Genomic DNA, 18,787 nt, shown 5'->3' with positions numbered 1-18,787 from the left:
ATAAGTTGTTATCAAGTTGCTATCAAGTCTTTCCTTAAGGTGATGCGCAAAATGATTGAAAATTCAATCCACAGTGAATCTTGTTCTCTCTCTCTCTAAAACCTTCTTTGTTCTGACATTCCATACTTTCATTATAGAGCTGCTTTTTGTAATTATATAGGACAAATTAATAACAGAATCACATCGGTGTGATTGCTATGTGAGCATTAAGTGGAACAGATTAGCTTTTTGTAAGTAGGTTAAACATGTCATTTTCCTTTTCTGTTAATATGTGGGTTACAATGTAAAATGCATATTCTGTACAGTAAAGAACATTTCGTAGAAAAGAAATTAGCTTTTACTACAAGATGGCACCAACTGATGCAATTATAAAGCAGACTGTCAGGTTCTTTTAAAGTGAAAACATTTTATTTTCTTCATGATTGGATTGTTGGCAGAAGGAAAATTGACATGTGGCAATTTTTGTCTGCAAATTCTAATAAAGCCTTCACTAGTCAAAGCTGGTAATGGCTTTGTTTATACTTGGTTGCTGATTTGTGGGTCATCGTTGATACACAATAATTTTTTTGTCCCAATATGTGTTTATGGGAGTGTAAGAACATTACATAAGAAGAGAAGTGTTGCCATACTGGGACAGGCTTAAGGTTCATCAAACCCAGTATCCTGTTTCCAACAGTGGTCAATCCAAGGCACATGTAAAACAGATTGTATGGTGCTTATCCTAGAAGTAAGCAGTGGGTTTTCCCAAGTTCATCTTAACAATAACTTATGGATTTTTATTTCAGGAAAATATCCAAACTTTTTAAAAATCCTGCTAAGCTAACTGTTTTTACCACATTCTCTTGCAACAAATTCCAGAGTGTAATTACATGTTGAGTGAAGAAATATTTTCTCCGCTCAGTATTTTATAGACCTCTTATCATATCAACTGAGAATTGGAAACCCTCCCCCATCATCCCATCCCCCCCCCCCCCCCCACACACACACACACTGAATGTCTGTCGCACTAGGACAGGACCTCACAAATTTAGCAAGTAACTACAAGCTCTATAAGGTAGTGCCTCTTACACAGGATGCCACATCTGTTGAACAGTTCTCCAAATCTTCACAGAACCCCCTCCTTGCATTTAGTCTTTCTCATTTCAATAGTTGATACATTTCATTCCTCCATTCTGTCAAGGATTGTGAATGTGGTTGTCTCCAACTGCACAAAATACATTTCCAGGCCAACACGAATGCTCTTTTCAATCCGTTATTGGTCCCTCTTTTTAGTCCCAGAGAGACAAAATTAGAGAACAACTATATACCTACCTGCATTGGTATCCATCTATGCAGCACATGGTGTAAATAAGCCATTCTATGTTTCCAAAATTGTTGTATACTATCACAGGTCCAGGACATATGAGCCAAAGATGCCAGGGAAAATCGATATCTTGGACACTGAGCAGTACTGGAAAACCCTGCCTTGAATGCATGATCAGGGACCACAAACATCCGCAGTAAAAACTTAGGACCCCTTTTACCACAGCTGATAAAAGGGTAGTCTTTTTTTTCTGCAGGAAATGACCATGTGGCAAGTAAAGCACTTGCCGGGTGGCCATTTCGAGGGGAGCACTTACTGCCACCCATTGAGGTTGGCGGTAAGGGCTCCCGCCCTAACCCGGTGGTAACCGGGCTATTACCGCCGGTTACACCTCCAGCGCTACAATACCATTGGGCTCCTATGGAACTCCAGCACTAGGAAATACCATCAGGCTGCTGCAGTAGCCCAGTGGTACTTCATGTTTAGTGAGCGGTAAGCCCGCGTTGGGCTTACCGCCACTTTATAATTGCTGTTCCTGTAGGGCCGCTGCTATGATATGGTGCATAAGCGGGCAAAGACTGGTCCCTGTCACCTGCTCATTAGGAGGTAGTTCCACATTTCAAGCAGCGGCTAAAGCATTTTTATGGGCATCTTAGCATTTAATGCATATGTATTTATTTATTTATTTATTTATTTATTAGGTTTTATTTGCCGTCTTTTTCAAGGAATTCACTCAAGGCAGTGAACAATAAGAATAAATCAAATATGAGCAATAGACAATTAGAGCAGTAAACATATTCAAATAACAACACAAACTATGGCACAGTATACTACTTACAATGTTAACACGATACATAATACAACATTTTAGGGAGAGTGGTAAGATGGTAACCTGAAGTTCGTATGCCCAACGGCCCAGATGCCCTCTGAAGTTTCGTGTTTATGTAAATTTCCTCTCTGCAATTGCAGCTACCTTAACTGAGAGGAAGGGGACAACCAGCGGTCAGCTGCCAATGGCCAGCGTTTTATCCCCTGAGCAGCAAGTGCAGGACCGCTGCGCGATGAACTGCCCACAGATGAAAGGGTTGGTGAGTCCTTTGATTAGCGCCGGCGAAGGAGCGTCGATGCTCTTGGACCTGGAAAAAACAACTCCATCACTCCCGAATTATTCAACCATCATGCCCAAAGGAGTGGAGAAGTGAGTTAGAGGTATATGCTGAAACAGAGGACGTTTACAGCAGAACCCAAATCGGCGGAACCATTCCTAAACACCTATGAGAAATCATCTTGGAGTTTTTGGCTCCCATGGAGGATACATTGAATAGCATCTGGAAGGCGCTTAGGGACCTAATGGTGGCAGTAAATAATTTTGTTTCAGATATAATTTTATTAAAGAGTTACGTGGACAATTCAACTATAACAAATGATTCTACATGAGCAAGAAGTGGTTATGATGTTGAAAATGATAATAGACCAGAAATTTGAATAATAAAATGAATATTATTATAGATGATTAATATTGAGATTATTGTTTTTCCCAGAGTTCCGGGTATGACTCCTAAAGTTTTCCGCAGAAATATTTCCTCAAATTATTACTTTAAAAGGAGTGAAGCCTGTGAAAACTGGGATTACTTTAATCAGTGGGATTTGAATTAGAGACTTAAGTATATGTATTGTTAAATAACTTCTGGTTTTTAAAAGAGAAAGAATGTAATCAGATGTATCATTTGTAACTAATATTGGACAATAAGTATGTTTTCAATTAAATGATTTGACTATACACCGCATTGGCCTTGAAGAAGCCAACCAGATGATCAATGTGGAATAATGAATTGGACGAGTAATATCTGGGGATAATCAGGTTAATACCACGGTTTTTTTTTCTGTTTACTGTTTAATTGATCTCCTTATCTTGTTTCACTTTCTCTATTTAGTGGTCTAAGGAAGATAATAAAATTACCTGACTGAAATAATTCCTACATATTACTTTCTCTGTATTTCCAGCAAGTTGTTTTATCGCTTGTAAAACTTTAAATGGTTATAAATAAAAAAATTTTAAAAATATACATTTTAATTGACTGTGTAGGGTAGAAGCAAAGATGGAACCAATAGATAGGTAAGAGAGTAAGATAAGTTAGAAAATAAGGTGACTAATTTAAAGAAAGGTGCACATGAGGTCAGAGGGATGGTTAAATATTATCTCAGCTAGGGTAGGAGTGGATAAGCATGTTCTGCTGTAGTATATGCAGCCCATGTCACTCCTTGTGTGTGTGTGAGTGAGACTAACAAGTTAGTTACTTCTTCCATTAAAGACCTGTTTGAAGAGCCAAGCTTTCACCTGCTTCCTCAAGCACAGTTCGTTTTTAGCGTGTGCTAAAAATGCTAGCATGCCTTAGTAAAAAAAAAAAAAAAAAAAAACAACAACAAGCCTTACTGCAACATTTTCTAACTCACCCATCTTATTTCTTAGGCTTTTTGCATACAGACATTTCAAACAATGTTTGCTGTTCCTGTTTACAACTTGCTCAGGAGTTATCAGTGATAATTTGCTATTTTGAAAATCTGTCTCCTCTTTATTTAAAGCCACCTGGTAACTTTGTAAGTCTAAGTGCTTTTAAAATATGCCTTCTGGTCTATTAGGGGTTCTTTTACTAATCTGTAACAAAAGGGGCCCTGTGCTGGCATCAGCCTGTGTTTTTGATACGCGCTGAGGCCCTCTTTTACTTCAGTGGGTAAAAGGTTGTTTTTTTTTTTAAAGAAATGGCCGTGCGGCAAGTGCTTCACTAGCCGCATGACCATTTCGGAGGGAGTACTTACCACCACCCATTGAGGCTGGCTTTTGGACCCCTCCCCCCCCCCTTGCTTTCTGCCCTGGGCCCCTGAATGTTTAACATCAGCCCTACATATTAAAAAGCATCTTTGTTCTTTGCACCTGCTATTTGTTGTGGGTATCAAAGGGCAGCAAACTAGCACACACATGTTTGGACACAAGTGGGTCGATATTAAAAGTGATTTAGCCAGCCAGAAATGGCTCCTAGCTGGTTAAATCACTTAATCCCTCTTTTACAAAGCTGTGCTAGTTACTGCTGGTGCAGTGATGCCGACACAGCCCATTTGAAGTGTGTAAGGGGGGTTATTTGGGCTAACTGGTCATAATCAATAGCACAACTGAATAGCGCTGCTGAAAATGTTCAATTAGCGCCCAACTATAAAATGGCTATTTGGGGAGCATTCTAGGGGAGGAGCCAGCACTTGGGGCGTCTTTTACTACGGTGCGCTCACGTTTTTAACACGTACTAAAATTGTGGGCGTGCTAAATGTTAGAGACACCCATAGGAATGCATTGGCGTTTCTAACATTTAGCGCACCCACAATTTTAGCATGCGCTAAAAACGTGAGTGCGCCTTAGTAAAAGGGGGTCTTGGTTGGTTAAGTGTTGATAGTCAGCATCAGCATTTAACTGGTTATGGTAACTGCATAAATAGGACCATATAAAAGTCAGACTTATCTTTATGTGGTTAACCATAGCTGGTCAAGTGCTAAATACCGCACTTAGGGGCCATTTTACAATGCCCCTAAGCTACCGTGGCATTGCCACATGCCAATTCAACACTAGCACCGGCCTATGGCAGGATCCCATGCACCATTTCTGGTGTGATGGGAAATTGTTATAATTTTAGTGCCAGGGGCTTATCCGGCGATAATCAGGCAGCACCACACACAGTCCAGTTACCACCAGCTTAGCATGGGAGCCCTTACTGCCTCATCAATGGGAGGCAGTAAGGGCTCCCCCAGGAATTGGCTTTTTTCTACCTTTTACCTGCTGTGGTAAAAAGGGGCATTGGCATGTGGCAAATCCACGTGCTAATGCCACTGCAGGGCCCCTTTTACTACAGCTTGGCAAAAGGGGCACTTAACCATAGTAACATAGTAACATAGTAGATGATGGCAGAAAAAGACCTGCATGGTCCATCCAGTCTGCCCAACAAGATAAACTCATATGTGTATACCTTACCTTGATTTGTACCTACCTTTTTCAGGGCACAGACCCTACAAGTCTGCCCAGCATTATTTCCCGCCTCCCAACCACCAGTCCCGCCTCGCATCATCGGCTCTGGCACGGACCATACAAGTCTGCCCTCCACTATCCTCCCCCACCTGCTCCGCCACCCAATTTCGGCTAAGCTTCTGAGGATCCATCCCTACTGCACAGGATTCCTTTATGCACATCCCACGCATGTTTGAATTCCGTTACCGTTTTCATCTCCAACACCTCCCGCGGGAGGGCATTCCAAGCATTCACCACCCTCTCCGTGAAAAAATACTTCCTGACATCTTTTTTGAGTCTGCCCCCCTTCAATCTCATTTCATGTCCTCTCGTTCTACCACCTTCCCATCTCCGGAAAAGATTTGTTTGCGGATTAATACCTTTCAAGTATTTGAACGTCTGTATCATATCACCCCTGTTCCTCCTTTCCTCCAGGGTATACATGTTCAGGTCAGCAAGTCTTTGTTCATACGTCTTGGAACGCAAATCCCATACCATTCTCGTAGCTTTTCTTTGCACCGCTTCCATTTTTTTAACATCCTTCGCAAGGTACGGCCTCTAAAACTGAACACAATACTCCAGGTGGGGCCTCACCAATGACTTGTACAGGGGCATCAACACTTCCTTTCTTCTGCTGATCACACCTCTCTCTATACAGCCTAGTAACCTTCTCGCTACGGCCACCGCCTTGTCACACTGTTTCGTCGCCTTCAGATCCTCGGATACTATCACCCCAAGATCCCTCTCCCCCTCAGTACCTATCAGACTCTCACCGCCTAACACATAAGTCTCTCGTGGGTTTCTACTCCCTAAATGCATCACTTTGCATTTCTTCGCATTGAATTTTAATTGCCAAACCTTAGACCATTCTTCTAGATTCCTCAGATCCCTTTTCATGCTTTCCACTCCCTCCTGGGTGTCCACTCTGTTGCAAATCTTAGTATCATCCGCAAATAGGCAAACTTTACCTTCTAACCCTTCGGCAACGTCACTCACAAATATATTGAACAGAATCGGCCCCAGCACCAATCCCTGAGGCACTCCACTACTCACCTTTCCCTCCTCCGAGCAAACTCCATTTACCACCACCCTCTGTCATCTGGCCGTCAAGCAGTTCCTAATCCAGTTCACCACTTCGGGACCTATCTTCAGCCCATCTAGTTTATTTAAGAGCCTCCTGTGAGGAACCGTGTCAAAAGCTTTGCTAAAATCTAAGTAGATTACGTCTATAGCACGTCGATGATTCAATTCTCCAGTTACCCAATCAAGAATTCAATGAGATTCATTTGGCACGATTTCCCTCTGGTAAAACCATGTTGTCTTGGATCTTGCAGCTTGTTGGCTTCTAGGAGATTCACTATCCTTTCCTTCAGCATGGCTTCCATTACTTTTCCAATAACCGAAGTGAGGCTTACCGGCCTGTAGTTTCCAGCTTCTTCCCTATCACCACTTTTGTGAAGAGGTACCACCTCCGCCGTTCTCCAGTCCCTCGGAACCTCTCCCGTCTCCAAGGATTTATTAAACAAATCTTTAAGAGGACCCGCCAGGACCTCTCTGAGCTCCCTCAATATTCTGGGGTGGATCCCATCCGGTCCCATGGCTTTGTCCACCTTTAGCTTTCCAAGTTGTTGATACACACTCTCTTCCGTGAACGGTGCTATATCCATTCCATTCTCAGGCGTACTTTTGCCAGTCCATCGCGGTCCTTCTCCAGGATTTTCTTCAGTGAAAACAGAACAAATGTATCTATTTAGCAAATTGGCTTTTTCTTCATCATTATCTACATAGTGGTTCGCTGTATCTTTTAGTCTCACAATTCCCTTTTTAGTCATTCTTCTTTCACTAATATACCTGAAGAAAGTTTTGTCGCCCCCTCCTTACATTTCTAGCCATTTGTTCTTCCGCTTGCGCCTTCGCCAGACGTACCTCTCTCTTGGCTTCTTTCAGTTTCATCCGGTATTCCTCCCCGTGTTCCTCTTCTTGAGATTTTCTATATTTCTGGAACGCCAACTCTTTAGTCTTTATTTTTTCAGCCACTTGCTTGGAGAACCATATCAGTTTCCTTTTCCTCTTGCTTTTATTTACTCTCCTTACATAAAGGTCTGTGGCCCTATTTATTACTTCTTTCAGCCTGGACCACTGCCCTTCCACTTCATGTTCGTCCTCCCAGCCCATCATCTCCTTCCTCAGGTATTCCCCCATTTTACTAAAGTCAGCACGCTTGAAATCCAGGACTTTGAGTTTAGAGTGGCCGCCCTCCACTTCAGCTGTTATATCAAACCAAACCGTTTGATGTTTTTGCTGCTCCGTAAATCCAGAAGTTCAATGGCAGAGCCCGAACATTGCCCAGCACTGAATTTCCAGGGATAATGATGGTGGCAGTCACAAAATGTTGATCACCACTGACTGAATATCTGGCCCTAGATATACATGTGCTGACCTAAATTTACAGGAAACTACTTATACGTAGATACTTTTGAGCAAAGCAATTTTCAGCCAGGCCATTATACCCAATTACATACTTATTTACCTAGGTAAATGCCTTTAAAAATTCCCCTGCCCATGGCAATAATAAATTTAAGTTAATGATTACAATTAAAATTGTGGGTGATTTTTCATGAACACATGACTCTTTCACGTACTTTGGCTGATATTGTGTTTTTCTCATTCTTTTTTATTTGCGGAAGGAAGGAAGTACTGCTCCTGAAAGCTAGTCAAGAAACACATTAAGTTAGTCCAAAGGAAAAATAGCTAATTTGTTGTTTTTGTGGTCTGGGTGTCACCAAGCCCTTGCAGAAGAAGTACAATTTTCCTGATATACCCTTTCAAGATTAGAGGAGTAGATTAACGGTTAAAACAATGGTCTGAGTACTAGAGAAGCCATGGTTCAAATCTCACTGCTGCTCCTTGAGATCTTGGGCAAGTTATTTAACCCTTTCCATGATCTCAGCTACAAAACATGTGGCCCTTTTACTAAACTATCCAGCCTTATAATCGGAAGAGAAAAATGCCTATATTTCGAACCAAATCAGGAGATGGGCGTTTTTCTCGCAAAGGTGCCCAAATCGGTATAATCGAAAACCGATTTTGGGCGTTTCCAACTGCACTCCGTCGTGGAAACAAATAAAGTTGACGGGGGCGTGTCGCAGGCATGTCTGAGGCGGGACTGGGGCATGGTTATCAGCCGAGGAGAGATGGGTGTCTGTAGCTGATAATCGAAAAAAAGGCGTTTTTACCGCGATTTTGGGTCACTTTTTTTGGACCCTTTTTTTTCACGAACAAGTCCCAAAAAAGTGCCCCAACTGCCCAGATGACCACTGGAGGGAATCGGGGATGACCTCCCCGGACTCCCCCAGGGGTCACTAATCCCCTCCCACCAAAAAAAAAACACTTTAAAAACGTTTTTCCCAGCCTGTATGCCAGCCTCAAATGCCGTACCCACCTCCATGACAGCAGAATGTGTTTGATCCTGTCACAGCCTTTCCCTGGGTCAGATGTGGCTCTCGGGTGCACTACAGGGTCACATCAACATTGCATTGTGGTGGGTGTAGGGTATTGGGCTCCATGATTTCATTAGCTTGTGTTACAGTCTCACGATGTTGGTAGTTGGTAGGCTCTTCTCCCATGGTGCTTTTCCCCCTGCTTACTGGGTCAGAGTGTGCCCTGTTGTGTTTCCTGTTTTAGTCCATGCGGTAGTGGCCATTTTTGTAAGCCAGTTTTAGTTCCCTTTCCTGTGTTAGCCACGTTAGATAACTTAGTTCTTACCTTGAATGTGGCTGAAAGAGAGCATTGTACAGCATTCTGCCAGCTCTGATCTACTGCTCATCTCAGTACCAGGGAGACTCTTTGCCAGTGGGGCACAACCTCTGCAGTTAACTGTGAGTAAACGTGCTTATTCCAATAAAGGACATTTTCGGAGAGATTAGTCTTCAGGTGTCAACTGGTGTGCCAATGTTATACAGCAGCAACAAGTCCTAGAGGCCTGCGTGTATGCAGGTCCCTGGAGCACTTTTAGTGGGTACTGCAGTGCACTTCAGCCAGGTGGACCCAGGCCCATCTCCCCCAACCTGCAACACTTGTGCTGGTAAATGGGAAGCCTCCAAAACCCACTGTACCCACATGTAGGTGCCCCCTTCACCCCTAAGAGCTATGGTAGTGTTGTACATTTGTGGGTAGTGGGTTTTGGGGGAGGGGGGTTGGGAGCTCAGCACCCGTGGTAAGGGAGCTATGCATGTGGGAGCTTTTTCTGAAGTCCACCACACTGACCTAGGGTGCCCAGTTGGTGTCCTGGCATATCAGGGGGGCCAGTGTACTACTAATCTTGGCCCCTCCCACAACCAAATGGCTTGGATTAGGACATTTTTGAGCTGGGCGTTTTTAGTTTCCATTATCGCTAAAAAAAAAACAAACGCTCAGCTCAAAAACGTCCATTTTTTAAAAAATACGGTTCGGCCCGCCCCTTCACGGACCCGTTCTCGGAGATAAACGCCCATGGAGATAGGCGTTCACGTTCGATTATGCCTCTCCATGTGTGCTAATGCGGGAAAAAAGGCCTATTGTAAAACACATTAAAGTGTTTTGCGGTAGTTTGTCTCTTAGCGTGTGCTAATCATATAAAATTTTTGAAATTATTTTTGAGAGCGGGCTTGGCATGGGTAGGGAATGGACATGGAAGAATTATCTGGCTAACGTGTTTTGATTAGCACATGCTAACTGGATAACATGGACTTAACCTGGGAGCACTTAGCACCTCCCATGTAATTTTTGGTGCAAGTCCCATGTGCTAAATGAAAAATTAGCATGAGACCTGCAAAAAAAAAAATAATAATAATAATAATATACTGCCATAGTAAATCTGGCCTTAGCACACAGGAAAGCCCCTTGTTAATAAATGCTTAGCTCTGATTTTGCTACAGCTTAATAAAAGGGCCCCTTAGATTGTCAGCCCTCTGGGGCAGAGAAATACCCAATGTACCCAAATCAAACTTACCTTGAGCTATGACTGAAACTGAATGAGAAAAATCCAAATCCATGGAAGTGGTATAAGTATGTATGTCCCTAGAATTTTTCTAGCTGGACTCAAATGTTGGGGAAAAAATAGGCGGTTCCCTAGGTGATAAAAGACCTTATGTTAGAGGGAAAATAGCCTTTTCTTGACCATGTCTTAATTTTGGCACTTGGGCTGTGCTCTTCCAGGCCTTGAACATTGGTGGCTCCTTTCTGCCAAGCTGACTTGGGACCCAAACTTTGGAGACAACGGGGTCTCTCATGCTGGTCTAGTTCAGAGACAAACCAAAAGTAACTAACAAGAAGCATTGCTAAGCCTCACCTGACGGGAAAATTCAGGCCAGAGTCTTGAGGCTTTACCCAGAAAATTTTCCTTTCACTTAGATCCATTATGGAGTCCAGTGACAGAGGATTAAAGCTAATCTGAGGGGAGGGGGGGAGCTTTGTTCCAAGGAAAGAAGAATCCTTAAAGAGGGAGGAAGAGTCATAAGAACAAGCTGAGGGTAAAAAACCTGCCACATTCCAAGAGTTGTGAGTAGAGGTCCATATATGTTTGAGAGTGAGGAGGTAATCCAAGGAGGGGGAAAGAAAAATTGTTACAGCCCATAACAGAACTATCTACCTTCTTATTTACTTAAGAATTGTAAATACTATTTCTGGATCAAGTTTGTAAAGAATCAGCTCATTTTCAAAAGAGAAACATGCCCAAAAAGTGTCATAAAGCAGCATTAAAACGTCCAAATTGGTATTTTTGAAACCTATTTTACAGACGTTTACCTATGCAATTCATCTGCAGTGCTTTCAAATCACAAAGAAGCATGTTGGAGGCATTTTTGGGAGTGGGGTTAGTGAAGGCTTATGGCATTCCTAACACTTGGACATTTTATAACTATAATGGAAAAAACAAAAACGTCTATGGCTACAACTTCAATGTTGGGTCTACACCTGTTTTAGAACGAATAAGGCCTAAATGACCATATGACTACTGGAGGGAATAAGACTTGACCCGCCCCTCACTCCCCCAGTGGTCACTGACCCCTTCCCACCTCCCAAAGATGTGAATAAAAATAGTACATACCAGGCTCTATGGCAGCTTCAGATGTTATAGCCAGTTCTATTAGAGCAGCAAGCATGTCCCTGAAGTACTGTAGTGGTCGGTGCAGTGCACTGTAGAAAAGAGGACTCATTTATAAATATGTTAAATAGCAGTGGTCCCAGAACTGATCCCTGTGGCACTCCACTCTTCACCCTCCTCCATTGAGAGAAATGACCATTTAACCCTACCCTCTGTTTTCTGTTCAATAACCAATTCCTAATCCACACCAGAACCTTGCCTCCTAACCCATGACTCTTCAATTTTCTCAGGAGTCTCTCATGAGGAACTTTATTAAAAGCTTTCAGTAAGTCTAGATAACTACATCAACTGGCTCACCTTTATCTACATGTTTATGTACGTCTTCAAAGAAATGAAGCAAATTGGTGAGGCAAGACTTCTCTTGGCTGAACCAATGCTGATTCTGTCCCATGTTTGTCTACAAGTTCTATATTTTATTCTTTATAATAGTTTCCACTATTTAGCCCGGCATCAACATCAGGCTTACCGATCTGTAATTTCTTGGACCCCCCCCCCCCCCCTAGAATCCTTTTTTTTTAAAAATCGGCACCACATTGGCCACCCTCCAATCTTCAGGTCCTATGGATGATTTTAACAACAGGTTACATATTACTAATATCAGATCAGCAGTTTCATGCTTGAGTTCTTTGAGTACTCTTGGATGTATGCCATCCAGTCCAGGTGATTTGCTACTCTTTAATTTGTCAATTTGGCTCAGTACATCTTCCAGGTTCACCAAGATTTCTTTCAGTTCCTCTGCATCATCACCCTTTAAAACTGTTTCTGGTACTGGCAGATCTCTTACATCTTCTTCCACAAAGACAGAAGCAAAGAATTCATTCAGTTTCTCTACTATGGCCTTGTCCTCCCTGAGTGCCCCTTTTGCTCCGCTGTGATCTAATGGTCCCATGGATTCCATCACCGGCTTTCTGCTTCTGATATACCTGAAAAAGTTGTTACTCTGAGTTTTAACCTCTGCGGTAAGTTTGTCTTCATAATCTGGTATTCATCCAAGAGTACTGATAGAACTGAAAAATGAGCTTGCGGAGCTATTGTTAGTAATATTTAATTTATCCTTAAAATCAAGTGTAGTACCGGAAGATTGGAGGGTGGCCAATGTAACGCTGATTTTTAAAAAAAGGTTCCAGAGGAGATCCAGAAAATTATAGACCGGTGAGTCTGACGTCGGTGCCGGGCAAAATGGTAGAGACTATTATTAAGAACAAAATTACAGAGTATATTCAAAAGCATGGATTAATGAGACAAAGCTAACATGGATTTAGTGAAGGGAAATCTTGCCTCACCAATCTACTACATTTCTTTGAAGGGGTGAACAAACATGTGGATATAGGTGAGCCAGTTGATATTGTGTATCTGGATTTTCAGAAGACGTTTGACAAAGTACCTCATGAATGACTCCAGAGGAAATTGGAGAGTCATTTTATTTTATTTTTGTTACATTTGTACCTCGCGCTTTCCCACTCATGGCATAGGAGGTAGTGTTCTATTGTGGATTAAAAACTGGTTAAAAGATAGAAAACAGAGTAGGGTTAAATGATCAGAATTCTCAATGGAGAAGGGTAGTTAGTGGGGTTTCCCAGGGGTCGGTGCTGGGACCGCTGCTTTTTAACATATTTATAAATGACCTAGAGATGGGAGTAACTAGTGAGGTAATTAAATTTGCTGATGACACAAAGTTATTCAAAGTCGTTAAATCGAAAAAATTACAAGCGGACCTTACGAGACTGGGAGACCACGCGTCTAAATGGTAGATGACGTTTAATGTGAGCAAGTGCAAAGTGATACATGTGGGAAAGAGGAACCCGAATTATAGCTACTTCATGCAAGGTTCCAAGTTAGGAGTCACGGACCAAGAAAGAGATCTAGGTGTTGCCGTCAATGATACGTTGAAACCTTCTGCTCAGTGTGCTGCTGTGGCTAAGAAAGCAAATAGAATGTTAGGTATTATTAGGAAAGGAATGGAAAACAAAAATGAGGATGTTATAATGCCTTTGTATCGCTCCATGGTGCGACCGCACCTCGAATATTGTGTTCAATTCTGGTCGCCGCATCTCAAAAAAGGTATAGTGGAATTGGAAAAGGTGCAGAGAAGGGCGGCAAAAATGATAAAGGGGATGGGACAACTTCCCTATGAGGAAAGGCTAAAGCGGCTAGGGCTCTTCAGCTTGGAGAAAAGAAAGCTGAGGGGAGATATGATAGAGGTCTATAAAATAATGAGTGGAGTTGAACTAGGACTAGGGGGCATGCGATGAAGCTACAATGTAGTAAATTTAAAATGAATCGGAGAACATTTTTCTTCACTCAACGTGTAATTAAACTCTGGAATTCATTGCCAGAGAATGTGGTAAAGGAGGTTAGCTTAGTAGAGTTTAAAAAAGGTTTGGACGGCTTCCTAATGGAAATGTCCATAGACCACTATTAAATGGAGTTGGGGAAAACCCACTATTTCTGGGATAAGCAGTATAAAATCTTTCATACTTTTTTGGGATCTTGCCAGGTATTTGTGACCTGGTTGGTCACTGTTGGAAACAGGATGCTGGGCTTGATGGACCTTTGGTCTTCCCAGTATGGCAATACTTATGTACTTATCTCTTTTAGCCTTCTTCATTAATGCTTTGCAACTGACTTGCCAGTGCTTATGTTGCTTCTTATTTTCTTCATTTGGTTCCTTTTTCCATTCTTTAAAGGACACTCTTTTGGCTGTAATAGCCTCTTTTACTTTACCTTTTAACCATGCTGGCTGTCACTTTCTCTTCTTTCTACCTTTGAAAATATGTCAAATGCATTGGGACTGGGCTTCCAAGATGGTATTTTTGAACAATGTCCACACCTGATCTAGTGTCCTAACCTTAGCAACTGATATTATAATGCATTTGTATTGCTTCATGATGCGACCATACCTCAAATACCATGTTCAATTCTGGTCACCACATCTCAAAAAAGATGTGCAGGGGAATAATCGAAAGGGCGCCCAAGTTTTCCTGAGGACGTCCTCGCAGGACGTCCTGGCGAAGGGGCGGGGAAACCCGTATTATCGAAATAAGATGGGTGTCCATCTTTCGTTTCGATAATACGGTCGGGGATGCCCAAATCTCAACATCTAGGTCGACCTTAGAGATGGTTGTCCTTAGAGATGGTCGTTCCCGGTTTTCGGCGATAATGGAAACCGAGGACGCCCATCTCAGAAATGACCAAATCCAAGCCATTTGGTTGTGGGAGGAGCCAGCATTCGTAGTGCACTGGTCCCCCTCACATGCCAGGACACCAACCGGGCACCCTAGGGGCAATGCAGTGGATTTCAGAAATTGCTCCCAGGTGCATAGCTCCCTTACCTTGGGTGCTGAGCCCCCCCCCCCCAAAAAAAAACCCACTCCCCACAACTGTATAACACTACCATAACCCTAAGGGGTGAAGGGGGCACCTACATGTGGGTACAGTGGGTTTGTGGTGGGTTTTGAAGGGCTCACATTTACCACCACAAGTGTAACAGGTAGGGGGGGAATGGGCCTGGGTCCACCTGCTTGAAGTGCACTGCAGTACCCACTAAAACTGCTCCAGGGACCTGCATACTGCTGTCATGGACCTAAGTATGACATCTGAGGCTGGCATAGAGGCTGGCACAAAATATTTTTAAAGATATATTTTGAGGGTGGGAGGGGGTTAGTGACCACTGGGGGAGTAAGGGGAGGTCATCCCCGATTCCCTCCAGTGGTCATCTGGTCAGTTCAGGCACTTTTTTGACTCTTGGTCGTAAGAAAAAATGGACCAAGTCAAGTTGGCCAAGTGCTTGTCAGGGACGCCCTTCTATTTTCCATTATTGGCCGAGGACGCCCATGTGTTTAGCACACCCCAGTCCCGCCTTTGCTATGCTTCTGACTTGCCCCCGTGAACTTTGGTCATCCCCATGATGGAAAGCAGTTGAGGACGCCCAAAATCGGCTTTCGATTATGCCGATTTGGGTGACCCTGGGAGAAGGACGCCCATCTTGCGATTTGTGTCAAAAGATGGGAGCCCTTCTCTTTCGAAAATAAGCCTGATAGTGGATTTAGAAAAGATTCAGAGTAGGGTGATGAAAATGATAAAGGTGATGGTATGACTTTCCTATGAGAAAAGACTAAAGAGGCTAAAGCTCTTCAGCTTGGAGAAGAAATGACTGAGGGGAGATATGATAGAGGTCTATAAAATAATGAGTGGAGTGGAATGGAATGGGTGGACATGACTTGCTTGTTTACTGTTTCTAAAAATACTAAGACTAGGAGGTAAGCAATGAAGCTATTAAGTAGCAAATTTAAAACAAATCGGAAAACATATTTTTTTCACTCAATGTGTAATTAAACTGTGGAATTCATTGCCAAAGGAGGTGGTAAACCAGTTGGCTTAGCAGGGTTTAAAAAAAAGGTTTGGATAACTTAATAAAAGAAAAGTCCATAACTCATTATTAAGATGGACTTGGGGAAAATCCACTGCTTATTTCTAGGATAAGCAGCATAAAATCTATTTTACTATTTTGGGATCTTGCCAGGTACTTGTGACCTGGATTGGCCACTGGTGGAAGCAGGATACTGGGCTTGATTGACCTTCAGTCTGTCCCAATATGACAACACTTATGTTCTTATGTTATGTTAACTTTTAGAACACTATAACTTATGTGCATTTCAGAGCATAATTATGCACCAATAGTTGCAACTGCCATTGACTGGGTTCCAATGCCAACTTACACTAGACTTCAATATAGATATTTTGGCACAAGGAAGCAGTTATAGAATTGGCATTAAATTAATGGCATTGGGGCACTTAAATCTTGGCAGTAATTTACACCAAAGTGTTTTACTAGCCAGTCAAAATGCAATGATTTCCAAACATAGAAGATGCTAACAAGAGGAAGAAAATGGTAACGTTAATGAATATCTTTCATTTCAAGGCAACCTGATTTTTCTTCTTACAGGACATTTAGGGAATGATTTACTAATTTATTTAATCTCATGGGCGCAGAATGGGAAACACACCTTTGTGATTCAGCTCATTAATGACAAAGAGTTGAGAAATTACATTGCAACAAAGGAACAATAAAATCGAAAAAGATGATAAACTATTTAGTCCCTCATCTGCTTTCAGCTTGTTCTTTTATTTATTTATTTATATCTTCATTTGATTTTTACGTTTCATTACCTTTGTCAACCCTTTGTCAGGAAAAATTCCTCCCATTAACATAACACTGTTCTATCTGTTAACAATTTTATATTAGAGACATTTAATAATGTGATGAGAGAATCTGTATAGAGGAAATAATATAGTGCAGTTTCATAATTCTCCGAGGGGCCCTCTTACTAAAGGGTTGGCACGCGGCAACAGGCTTGCTGTGTGCCAATCCAGAACTAGTCGGGCTACCACAGCAGCCCAGCGGTAGTTCCCACACCCAACACACACCATTTCCGGCACTACAAAAATATTTTCTAGCTTTCTAGTGCCAGTGCTTACCTCAGTGGGTGGCGGTAAATGTTCCCCCCTGAAATGGCCCCGCAGTAAGTGGTTCACTTACTGCATGGCCATTTCTTTTCAAGAAAAAAAAGACAGCCTTTTACCCACTGTGGTAAAAGGGGGCCTCGGTGCTCGTCAAAAACACGCACTGATGCTAGTGTAGGCCCTCTTTTACCTCAACTTAATAAAAGGGCCCCTGTATGCTTTATGCTACCTCAGAAGAATCCGCAATACAATGGAGAACTCGAACGCCCCATGGGAGAACACAAGTGCAAGTAAAAGTGGGATGTTTGACCACGGAAAAACAAATCCCGGAGACAATGATCTTGGAAATGCTTATTTATTTGTTAAAAAAAGACTCGACACAGCTGCGTTTAATCAAAGGTCTTTTTAAAGACCATTTTGTCTACAGACCATTATATCGTTGGTCATCCTTAGCACAAATCAGCTGTTCTTTTAGGTGTCTAAGACTCCTGATGCAGGCCTGACGGCCGAAACACAACAGTAAGCATTTCCAAGATCATTGTCTCCAGGATTTGTTTTTCCGTGGTCAAACATCCCACTTTTACTTGCACTTACTTTATGCTACCTTGCATAAGAGATTTACAACTACCTATCTCAGAGGTCCTTTTACTAAGCCACGTAAGCATCTGCGTGCGCCCAACATGTGCCAAAATGGAGTTACTGCCCAACTGCCACGTGGCTCTTGCGGTAATTTCACTTTTGGCATCTCTGTGCTAATGATGTCTATTTGGTAGACATTCTTTTAATCCTGCTAACATATAAGACATCTCAACAAGATGTGTGGGAGCATCTTGGTTTTCTTCTTTTTTTGTACATATGTGTTTTCCAAAGCAGTATCTAGGATTATAATCTGGTCTGATCAAAGTCTTGGCACAATGCTATTCCTTATAGCTTTGGACCCCTTTTCATAGTGGAGGACCCTTCGGAGTGGAGGAGTGGCCTAGTGATTAAAGCATCAGTTTTGCAATCCAGAGGTGGCTGGTTCAAATCCTACTGCTGCTCCTTATGATCTTGGGCAAGTCACTTAACCCTCCATTGTCTCAAGTGCAAACTTAGATTGTGAGCCCTCCTGGGACAGAGAAATATCCAGTGTACCTGAATGTAACTCACCTTGAGCTACTACTGAAAAAGGTATGAGCAAAATCTAAATAAATACATGTCAATATACAGCTGATATAACATTTATCTAGCTAGCTAGCTATTCAAACAGGTTAATGCACATGTTTGTATATAATGAAAGTTGCAAACAGGCACCTGACATTAGGATGCAAGCATCTATTGCTTGGTTCCCCTTCTGGATATGCCCAGGCTCCATGACTTCCCCTTCACTCTCATCTCCATGCACTTGGGATAGACCTGCACTACACTGTACCAGTCTTACCCCTATTCATGAGGGCTGTCTGGAACATTTTGAGAATTTATATTACAGAAAATACACAGGTCAATGTATAAAGATACACCCTCATGTGAGGCTGAAGTACATTTCCTTCCTGCCTCTTTCTGCAGACTATCTCAAATACATTGGTAGTACACAAAGGCATTTATTGTAAACTTATCTAGGGGAAAGTATAGTAGTTGGATGAGGATCAAAATTCAACTAGAAATCATTTCACACTCATTTTATGAAAATTTGAGCAGAATGCATATATATCTTTTTTTATAGGTCTACTGTGTATTAAAGATGACAGTTTCAAAACAGTAATACAGTCTTACTAGAATCATTTAACAATTGCCTGATAAAGTGTTTAACAGATGTATGTTGTACGAAAGAGCCTTCTTACAGTAGCTGCCT

This window comes from Microcaecilia unicolor, chromosome 5 (genome assembly GCF_901765095.1).
Source record: "Microcaecilia unicolor chromosome 5, aMicUni1.1, whole genome shotgun sequence".
Classification (NCBI taxonomy): domain Eukaryota; kingdom Metazoa; phylum Chordata; class Amphibia; order Gymnophiona; family Siphonopidae; genus Microcaecilia; species Microcaecilia unicolor.
Note: the sequence above shows the minus strand (reverse complement) of the source record.